We start from the raw sequence: 12,298 nt of genomic DNA, 5'->3' as shown, positions 1-12,298 counted from the left end.
ATATACAAATACATACATATATATAAATATATGTATACAGGAATTCCAAGATCCTCGGTGGATATCTAAAACCATAGATAGTACTGAACCCTATAAACTATGTTTTTTCTTATAGAAACATATGTTTGATAAAGTTTAATTTATAAATTAGGCACATTAAGAGATTAGCAACAGGGGTGTCTGGGTGGCTCACTTGGTTAAGTATCAGACTTTGGCTCAGGTTACGATCTTGTGGTTCATAAGTTCAAGCCCAGCATCGGTCTCAAAGCTTGGAGCCTGCTTCAGATTATCTCCCCCTCTCTCTGCCCCTTCCTGCTGACACTCTTTTCTCTCTCTCTCAAAAATAAATAAACATTAAAAAATAGATTAGCCACAATAACTGTTAATGAATAGGACAATTGTAAGGACATATTACAATAAAAGTTATGCAAATGTGGTCTTTCTCTCTCTCAAAATATCTTATTGTTCTGTAGTCATCTATTTTCTTGTGATTACATAAGACAATAAAATGCCTATGTAATGAGACGAAGTGAGGTAAAAAAGGTAGGTATTGTGACATAGCAGTACCTTCCTTCTGGTGGACCTCAGGTAACTGAAACCATGGTAAGTGAAACACAGTTGGGGGGAACTACTGCATATCAGTAAGGGGAGTTCTAAATTGACTCAAGGAAAATAAACATTTTAAAGTAAAAATAAGAATCTGAGCTTAAGGGGAAGATTACCCAATGGTCATAGCTTTTCATTTATTATCATTATTTTTTTTTACCCCTGCTGCTTACAGAAGAATTAGCAACCGCAAAGAAACCAACCACCTTTCCCCCATGATATAGAATAGTTTAGCTTCTTAGGTAACACATTGTCCTGAATCTTTGTTTCTTTATCCAAATGAAATTTTTTACTTAACTTTTACATTTTTAAAGGTTTTTTAAAAAAATCTTTATTTCCAAGAGACAGAATGCCAGCAAGTTAGGGGCAGAGAGAGAGGGGGACAGGGAATCTGAAGCAGTCCCCAAGCTGACAGCAGGGAATTCGATGCAGGACTCGAACTCACGAACTGTGAGATCATGAGCTGAGACAAAGTCAGATGTTCAACCAACTGAGCAACCCAGGTGCCCCACATAGCTTTAATGTTTATGAAACTCATTGGGTTGGTTTATCTAGAAAAAGAAGCAAGTTTATCTTAATATGTAAACTAAGTCTGCTCACACAACAAAGAATGCTGCTTGAAACTTATAATTGAGTTTTTCCATCCTCTTCTCGAGTGTTCAAAACCATTTAGTGGAACAAGAATCCTCTTTCATATATTTAAACTTATTGACACACACTGAATGTTCAAGAATATCAGTTTCCTTTTCTAATCTTTAAAAACTTTTCCTTAAGTTGTGCCAAATCCATTTCTCCAAAATCTTCTTTCATAGATCCTACTTCGGTGCCTTAGGAAGCTGTACTATTTCATATCCTTTAAATTGTAGCTCTACCCAATATTTGAGTTTTTACAGCTGCAAAAAGGCAGCACAGATTTAACCTTGTTTTAGTAAGTGACGAGGTACAAAATGTGCCTTAGGAAATCATGCACACACACACACACACACACACACACACACACACACACACCCCTACTTACTGGGCATGAAATGAAGGACTGACCTTTTTTTATATGCCTGTTTTCCTTGGATTGGGAAGGAAAACAAAGAATTTTGAGAGTCAAGTGCTGCTATTTTTTTGTAAAAAGAAGATCTGTAATTCATAGTTTAAGCTTTATTTAGTGCATAAATTATTATACATTTTATCATTCAGAAAATTGGACTAATCTAAGGCAAAATAATTTTTATTATTTCTCTGACTTTTCTCTTAGTGACTTCCTTCACTATCAATATTTGTCAGACAAGGGCACTTGGGTGGCTCAGTTGGTTAAGCATCTACCTTTGGCTCAGGTCATGAGCTCTCTGTTCCTGAGTTTGAGCCCTGTGTTGGTTTCTGTGCCGACAGCTCAGAGCCTGGAGCCTGATTCAGATTCTGTGTCTCCCTCTCTCTCTGCCCCTCCCCTGCTAACTCTCTCTCTCTCTCTCTGAGTCTCTCAAAAATACATAAACATTAAACAAAGTTAAAAAGAATTGTGAGACAGAAGGGGGACTCTTGCAGCAGGCTTTCCCCAGGTGTCACATCTAGGCTAAGGATGGAATTTTGTCTTTAGCATCTCATCACCTTACTTAACAAAATGTCACTTGCTCGAAGTTTTATTAGCCATCCATCCATTTATCCATCTACCCATCCATTCATGCATTTATTCTCATAATCTGGTCAACTCTCTCAATGTCTTAGTGATTTCCTTCTCTAATGCCTCTGAGGGAGAGAAAAGAGAGAGAGAGAGAGAGAGAGAGAGAGAGAGATTTGAAATTGGTCTCTCCAAGGATTCTTATTTACTGTATTTTATTACACAGTTACCTTGTCCACTTTCAAGTATTTCTTTGACTAAAGACATAGTCAATTGTCAAATTTCAGAACCATTGCAAAGTATGAGAGATAGCAAATACAATAGATATTTTTATGTTTAAAATAATTTTTACAAGATTGAATTAATAGATTAATACAGACAAGATCACATTTAATATGAGTCTACATGAAAAAAATGTAGATCTATATTTATACAGGTACAAACTGGGGCAGTGTGACTAAACAGCAAAACCTATTAAAAAAATGCCAAAATTTTTATTGGCATGTGTTTCATTCTACAATGAGGCTTTAAAAATTATGTCTTTTCATTCTGCCTTACTAGTAACATTGATGTCCAGAGAAATGGGAGTTGCAGTACGCTTCTACATTCTACTTAGATAAGACTCAGAGCATAGTGTCCCCTTCTGGGTAGTTTTTTTGTTGTTGTTGTGATATTGATCAACTGGCTCTCTCTAGAGCAGGGTGGATTCAGATGGCATAATTACACAAACACTAAAATAGAAGACATGGTAGAAGGAAATGGGTGCATTCAGGTGGGAAAAAAATAGATCATTATATTTAAATATGTAAATGCTGTTATCTGAATACAGAAATATGGTGAAGCACTCAGTCTCTTCAAATCTGGGCTTAAAATATAGCTTTGCTGTTTAGTAATACACTATCGAAAATGTGAAGATAATGAAATCTAATTACTTCTCAGTTCAGTTGTGACGAAATCATGGGAAATCTACATAAAGAATGCATATTGTCCTTCCTGGCATAATAAGACCTCAGTAAATGGTAATAATGCCTCTTGTTAATGTTCTCAGATGTCAAAATAATATTAAAGGAAATTATAAGAAGACCGACCTTAATAAATATAAGAATACAACAATGAATTTAAGAGATAAATGCAAGAAAGAAGTTCCTAAATCTATGAGCTAATAATAAGTAGTTATCTATTTTTAATGATATAAACAAAAATAGTGGATTATTACAAAAAAAGGAATAATAAAATATGGCAACAATGATTGATGTTTGCCTTTTTATCTTATAATTGGTTAAGTTATTGGACTTAAGGACAAATTTTTAAATAAAAAGTGTTACCTATGTAATAGGCAATTAATCAAAAACAATTTGTGCATCTCACAGTTTGTCCATTTACCCATAAATAGAACAGAAAGACTGTGAAGACTTGTTGATTGTGGACCATCTTCTCACATCATGTGATCATAGAACCCCTGTACTGTGGATGGTGAAGTAAGTTTTAGAAAGCTACCTTTTCTGGCACACCTTTAGGTACTTCAAAGTATTTGCTACTCCTGCTTTGGGTTCTTTTAAAATTTATTTTCCAACTTTTTAGGAAATATTTTTATGATAGAAAAGTTAATGAAATTAACAAAGGTAGGAACGAAATTTACTTAATTCCTTTAATTACCAAATAATGAAGTATAATCTAGGCCAAATTTGAAAAGTCTTTTGGAAGAATATACTAAAATTATTAAGAAAGTACAAAGTAAAATGTTACTCTTGTTTCTACTGAAAAAATATGTGAGAATGTGTCTTTAACCCCATCCTAAAGGAAACAAGAGAGTGTAACCCATGAACAGACGAGAAGACTTTTTCCTATGCTCAATGAGAAATGCTCACTAGAAACATTTTGGTTATTTCCCACACACTGTCCTTGAACACAAACAAAAGAGCACAATAGAGTAAACCATTTGAATTTTGTGATTAGATAGAGACTTTCTCTAAAGGGTGGTTCCTGAAAAACAATTGTAATGATTATGATTAGATTGTGGATAGTCTTAACAGTACGTTTCCTTCCATCAGCCCTCATCTCTAGAGATCTGCTTAATTTATAAAGGACCTTAATGAACTTACAGATACACTGCAACTAGAAACTTTCACTCACATTTCTATCATATTCACCAAGAAAACATAAGAAACTAAAATTTTCCTGCTTCTAACTCATTACATTTAAAATGCACCTTGGTCTTTAGTGTAAAGGGAGTTTCCAATTTTCACATGTATTCATTCTATAAGCATGTTTGATACATATTTGATATTTTATTATTGCTTTTATATAAATCTAAGATCCAATTACCCATATATTATACTGTTATATTTACCGACCTTGAACTTTTACTCCTGTCCTTAATCATTTTATTTTTTTCATGCTTTATTTATTTTTGAGAGAGAGACAGAGCCTTAGCAGGTGAAAGGCAGAGAGAAAAGAAGACACAGACTTTGAAGCAGGCTTCAGGCTCCAGGCTCTGAGCTGTCAGCACAGAGTCCGACGTAGGGCTCAAATTCACGAACCACGAGATCATGACCTGGGCCGAAGTCAGCTGCTTAACAGACTGAGCCACCCAGGCGCCCCTTCTTTAATCATTTTAAACTTCTCTGGGTACTTATTCTCTAAGTCTATTTGCATATTATCATGTCAGATGATCAATGATAAAAATAAAACCAGCATCTACATACTAAAACAAATTTCTTTCTTTAGCTTTCTTCTTATTTAGCATCAAACTTAAAAGCAAAGGCTACATATTTTTAAGTTTGTAAAATTAACTTCTTTTTTAAAGTCGAACATCACGAACAGATGAAAACTCCACGGTAAATACCTGACCCAAACACTCTTACTAGAGTAGACCAATTAAACACACATATATAAAGACTTAATTGCATTATATTTCCCCAAATTTAGCAAGTAAGGTAGAAATGTTCAAGTAAAGCCTTCCAGATACCTTATTTACCTCAGCTCAGATGACTTCTTATTTTGCTTAGAATTCATGCTATGGGCTATACACTAGGAATCATAACCTTAAAGGTCACTACGTTTAAACTAAGCATATCCGGGTAAAGTAATTTCATTCTTAAAAATACGCTAAAGAGAAATGACTTAGTATGTCCAGCAAAAGACATGACGGTTTTAGTCATAACAGACAACGATTGAAAATAAACCAACGTCCACTGATAGAATGGATAATTGCAATACATTTATTACATGGAATATAAAACACCAAAAAAAAAAATAACGAACCATTGTTACAAACAGCAACATGAATAAATCTCACCAGACACAAAGATGAGGAAAGAAACTAGAAACAAAAAAGTACATACTGAAGGAAAAATGCACAGGTGAAATTAGAAAATACTTTGAAATGAGTGAAAACAAAACACAACATAAAAACTTTATGGGCTGCAGCTAAAGCAGTGCTTATAGGGACATTTATAACTTTAAACACTTATATTAAAAAAGAAAGATCTCAAATCAATAATCAAACGTTCATCTTAAGAAAGTAGAAAAGGAAACAAAAACTAAACTCATAGCAAGCAGAAAGAAGGAAATACTAAAAGTTAGAGTAGAAACAAATTAAGTAGAGCTCAAACACAGCAGAGGAAGTCAATGACACCAGAAGCTGGTTCTCTGAAAATATAAAAAAAATTTGACAAATCTTTAGCAAGACTGACTAAAAGGAAAGAGAGAGAGAGAGAGAGAGGAGAGAGAGAGAGAGAGAGAGAAAGAGAGAGAGAGAGAGAGAAAGACGGAAGTAACTAAAATCATGAATAAGAGAGAAAACATCACCACTCGTTTTACAGAAATAAAAACGATTATAAGGAAATATGAGCAATTGTACGCCAACAACTTATATAACCTATACAGAATGGAACATTTTTTAGAAAGAGAAACTACTGAGCCTTAGTCATTAAGAAATAGAAAAGTCTGAATAGATCTATAATATGCAAAGATTTTAAGCTGGTAATTTATAAACTACCCAAAAAGGAAAGTTTAAGCCCACGTGGCTTTATTGGTAAATTCTAGCAAATGTTTAAGAAGTAATAAATCTTCAAAAGCTTTTCCAGAAAATAGAGGGGAATACCCAACCAGCTCGTTCTGATACCAAAATCAGAAAAAGACATCACAAAGAGAGAAACTAGAAAACAATATACCTTAAGAATGTAAAAACAAAAGTTCTCAACAAAATATTAGCAAAATAAGTCCAGAAACATAAAAAGGAATATATAGCATGAGCAAGTAGGATTTATCCCAGGAACTGAAGATTGAGTTAACAAATGAAATTTAATGAATGTAATACATCAAGTTAATAGCATAAAGATCAAAGGTGCATGAGAATCTCCGTATGCAAGAAAATCCACTGACAAAATCCAACATCATTTTGTGATAAAAACACTCAACAAACTAGGAATAGAAGAGAATTACCTCAACCTGATAAAGGCTGTCTATAAAAATCCCACAACTAACACTATATTAAGGGGCTAATGACTGGCTGTTTTCCTCCTAAAATCAAGATCCAGACAAGAATGTCTGTTTTTATCACTTTATTCAACATTGTGTTAAAAGGTCTATTCAGAAAATTAGACAAGAAGAAGAAATAAAAGGCATTCCAATAGGAAGAAATTATGAAACTCTTTGTTTTTGTAGGTGGTGTGATCTTCTATTCAAAATATCCTAAGGAATCCACTAAAAAACCTATTTGTACGAATAGGCCAGATTAACAAAGTTAAAAGATACAAGATCAATGTACAAAAATAAACTATAACAGCAATGAACGATCCAAAAATAAAATTGAGAAATCAATTCCATTTACAAGAGCATCAAAAAGAGTAATATTTTAAGAATAGTGTTAACAAAGGAAATAAGACTTGTACACTGAAACATAAAGCATCATTGAAAAGAAATTTAAGAAGCCTGAAATAAATAGACGCATTTGTGTTCGGAGACTGAAACATAATATTGTTAAGATGGCAATACTCTCCAAATTGATCTACACATTTATTGCAGCCTCTGTCAAAATTCCAGCTGCCTCCTCCTCCTCTTCCTCTTCTTCCTCCTCCCTCTTCTGTTTGCAAAAATCGACAGATTGGTTTCACATGAGAATGCAAGGAATCCAAAATTTGGTAAAATCTATTCTGACAAAGGGAAAAACTTTAGAGTATTTCACTTACTACAAAGTTACAGTAAGCAAAAGATTATCATACTGACATAAAGATAAACATATAGAACATTAAAATAAAGTTAAGAGTTTAGAAACTTACTCTTATGTTTACGGTTAAATGATTATCATTCAATGACTGAGGTAAAACGATTAAGGGGGGAGTTGAATAGTCTTTTCAACAAATGGTTCTGTGATAGCTATATATACATGCAACAGAAAGAAATTGGACATCCACTTTACACCATCTACAAGAAGTAGCTCAAAATGAGCCATAGATCAACATGTGAGAGCTAAAACTATAAAATTCTTAGGAGAAAACATAGGAGTAATTCTTTATGGCTTTGGGTCAGGAAAATAAAAATAGACAAAGTATTTGAAAAAAGTATATTTCCAAGAAAGATATATGAGTGGTTAGTAAGTATATTTAAAAGTGTCAACATTATGAGTTATTAAAAAAATGAAAATCAGGGATGCCTGGGTGGCTCAGCCGGTTAATTGTCTGACTTCGGCTCAGGTTATGATCTCAGAGTCGGTGAGTTTGAGCCCTGCATCAGGCTTTCTGTGCTGAGAGCTCAGAGCCTGGAGCCTGCTTCAGATTCTGTTTCTCCCTTTCTCTCTGCCTCTCCCCCGTTCAAGCTCTGTCTCTGTCTCTCTCTCAAAAATAAATAAACAGTAAGAAAGTTTTTAAAAAATAAAAATCAAAACTACAAAACTTCAATCAAAACTTTACACTCACTAGTTGACTGTAATTTTAAAAAAGTACTAAAAATTTTTGGAGAGGGTGGGAAGAAACTAAAACCCTCAGACATTGCTAATGTGAATTTAAAACGGTATAGACACATTGTGCTTTTAAAAAAGTTTTTATTTAAATTCCAGTTGTTAACATACAACATAATATTAGTGATTCAACTTTGGAATAAAGTTTGGCAATTCTTCAAAAGGTAAACATAGACTTATTATATGACCTGGCAATCCTACTCTTCGATATTCTACAAAAGAGAGAATTAAAAACTTATGTCCACATAAAGATTTATATACAAATGTTCAGGGCAGCATTATTTATAGTAACTAAAAAGTGTAAACAACCTGTAAATCCATCAAGTGATGGATGGATAAACACATGTGGTATATCCCTACAATGGAATACTATTTGTCACAAAATAGAGTGAGGAACTGATACATGCTAGAAAATGGATGAATCTTGAAAACATTACGTAAAGTCTAAAAAGTTAGACATGAAAGACTACTTATTGGTATGATACCATTTACGTGAATGTCCAGAGTAGGCAAATTAACAAGGCTCTTTGGGGGTAATAAAAATGTTCTGGAATTTAATAGTGGTGTTGGTTGTAGGAATTTGAACATATTAAAAAACATTGAATTGTAGTTATATTTTTAAAATAAACTAATATTGAGACTATACACTGTATGATTTCATTTATATTAAGTACAATAATAAGCAAAACTGATCAGTAGTGATAAGAATCAGAATAATATTCTTTTATGGGGTTATTGACTTTGAGAGGTATGAAAATTGTCTTTATCTGAAGAGTGATAAAGATATGTATCTTTATATATCACTATATCTGAGATGTATATGTAAAAATCTTAATATGTATGTAAAAATCATTGTGTTGTATGCTTTAGATTTGTGTGTCTTCATATATGTATGTTACAACAATAAAGTTTGAAATATGATTCAAATGTTTCATGGTGACAGATTAATATTATAAATATTATACTTATTATAATGGCCCAATTTTTAGGTCTTAGAAAAAGTAAAGGTCCAAATGGACACACGAGTAAAACTTTATTATGTGATTCATAATTTATTTTACGAACAGAACATTTTGTCTCTGGCACATAGTGAATACTTAATTCAAGACAATCCCTGAGGCACTTGGGTGGCTCAGCCAGTTATGTGCCTGAGTCTTGATCTGAGCTCAGGTCTTGAGCTCAGGGTCATGAGTGCAAGCCCCACATTGGGCTCTGTGCTGGGTTTGGAGCCTATGTAAGGAAAAAAAGATAATCTCCTCTTCTTTGCTGCTTTAATATTTCTTTATTTTTATACAGGAGAACAATTTAATACTGAAGCTTATTTTCATCATAAATAAATAATTCCCCTTTCCACCTCAAGATGCTTGTTACAAATGACCAAAAAAAAAAAAAAAAAAGAAAAAGAAAAAGAGCCATCTAATCAATAATATCATTCCCTGATATTTGAAGAAATGGAAAGATGGAAAGTGAATAGGAAAGATACAAGTATTTGTATCAGTACAGACAACAATCTCATAAATAGTGAAATGTGTTGATTTTTGCATAATTAAAAACATCTAGAAGGTATAAACTGTTTCTGCTTTTTGTAAGAACTACTTATTAAATATTATATTTATAAAAATGCAATGGGCTTGTAAATCACTATAAATATAAATGATCTGTTTAGGATTAAAATAGTCTTTAATTGTTTATGAAGGCAAAGTTCCTATGATTAATTATATTTTAATTATTATTAAACATTTTTGTAAATTTATGTTTGGCTTCAGTTTTTCAGTGATTCAACTGAGACTGTTAATATTAGTTAATTTGGAATAAAATGTGGCAGAAAACCTCAGATTCTTAATAACCATGAAATTAGAGAAGAGGTCTTCCTTTTTTAATTAAAAAAAAAATTTGGTTGGCTTAAAATGGCATTATATACCTGTGTTTTGTTTAAAAATAATTTCAATACTAGAGCTAAAACATATAAAATTTCTATTTAATTTTGTTAATTTTTAAAAGCATAGGATCCTAGAAATGGCATTTCCTGATAACTTACTTGTAAACAACAAACATAATTATTCTACTCACAAAAAAATTGAATCATACTATGATGTTACATATGCTGACATAGGATGCAAATTTGATTTATACTTTTATTTAAATGTGTCAAACTTGAGTTTCTAATATTAAAAAAATTTGCCATTCAAGTCTTTGAATAACAAGACTTCATAGAGCTTTAAACTTACAGAATTGACGAACCACACTTCGAATTGAACTGGACTTTCTTGACTAAGATTGTAACATTATGGTTTAAAATAGCAGACATCCAAAATGAAAAATTTTTTCAAGTTTCATTTTGAAGAATTTTAGATTTTATATGCATACTGCTTTTTCATTGCCCATATACATAAATATTAGGAGAAAATGTTGCTGGATATATATGTGTGTGTGTGTGTATAATGATGTCATTATAGCCTGTATAGAGTACTTTTAAAATCTATACACAAGAATCGTCAAATAGGTGGAATTTTAGCTAATCATATAAATATAGAAAACTATAAACTTCTTTACCTTTCTGAGAGAATGTCTACATGGAACCAATAAACTAAACATTTGAGAATCAATTATTTTCTCTTTCTTTCTGCTTTTCTTCTTTCCTCTCTCCTTCCTTTTTTTTTTTTTCCTTTTTTCTTTCTTTTCTTTCTTCTCCACTTCCTCTAACCCTACCACAATTGCATCTTGTAGTTGTTGATCTAACTGGCCATGTACTACATCTAATATATAAAATAAAACAACCCCAAATACAAGCTTAATTATTTTCAACTTAATTTTCTTCTATAGATGGAAACAAAGATATTTTCCTATGTATTAAGGAGGAATCAAATTTACAAATATATCTTCATCACAGACTATACATTTTTTGTATTCCATTGGCCATTAGAAAAATAGTTAACACTAAACAAAGTCTTTGAGATCCATATGTGAAGTATGTAATCTCAAATTGTTGGCTCTTAACCATTTACAAAAATATTCTGGACTGTGGTCCTGTTTTCAGAATAAAAATAAAAAGTTAAAAATATCAGGAGTTAAATTTAGATAATATTATATATAGACTGCTGAACTCCATTCTTCAGAACCACAAAAAAGGGGTCCATTTTGACTACTGTACCATCTTCTAATTGCCATTTCCCAGACTGCTCACAAGAAGGAGGGTATGTGGATTTTAACAAATTTCTACTTTCCTCGGGAATTATTCAGGATCTTAATTTTAATAACATTTTATTAATTTATAACCTGATTTTATTTAGTTATTTAAGGACAGATCTCAGTCAAGATTTAGTAATATTACTAAGAATGATTTACTAATATTTTCAGATGGCTGAAATAATGTTAATTGAAATCAAAATAATCTAGGTTAAAAGCAGGGAGCTTTTTCTGCATGAGGCAAGGTCACTGGAAATAACAAGACCTTGTAGGTCTTATTAAGGCCATATTAAGCAGTTGTAAAGTTTTTTCTTGGCTTCAAATGTGAAATGCTATGTGGTCTACAAAAAAGTAGCAAGGGCTTCCTTAAGTTTCCTGCTTACTACGTGATCATACTCATAGTTACAATGTTCAAAGTGATATTTTGAGTACCAAGTAATAAAACTAGTTTTGTGAAAGCTTTTTTTTTTTTAAATTCTGACGCTAAAATCAAAAAGAAAAGTTTTTGATATGAGTTTTTCCTCTTTCACTCAACAATGTATTTATAGTGGAATATTTTCTTATTTCTGCAATTACAGGCAAATGACAAGGAGGGGTTTCAGAAGTTCTGAGGATCTATTTTGATATTTTAATAGGCCTCTTGCCAAATACGATTAGACACTCAATAAATAATTGAATTGTTTGGGTATTTTCATTGGGGAGAACGTAATTTTGATTTCTTTTTGTTTTTCTCTTAAAAAAAAAAAAATTCCTGGAAAGTCTTCATTAAGTAGAAAACAAAACAAACTGTGAGACCCAGAAGGAATAAATAACAAAATCGACTTTGGGGCTATGGAGTCTGACTTAGCAGTTTGTACTCTCTCCTTTATAACAAAACCTCTCCGCTAATGTGAAGCAGCTGGGCCAATTTCACAAAATGGCCCAAACTGTTGAAAAGC

Source organism: Suricata suricatta, chromosome 1, assembly GCF_006229205.1.
Source record: "Suricata suricatta isolate VVHF042 chromosome 1, meerkat_22Aug2017_6uvM2_HiC, whole genome shotgun sequence".
Classification (NCBI taxonomy): domain Eukaryota; kingdom Metazoa; phylum Chordata; class Mammalia; order Carnivora; family Herpestidae; genus Suricata; species Suricata suricatta.
This window is presented reverse-complemented; position numbering follows the sequence as displayed.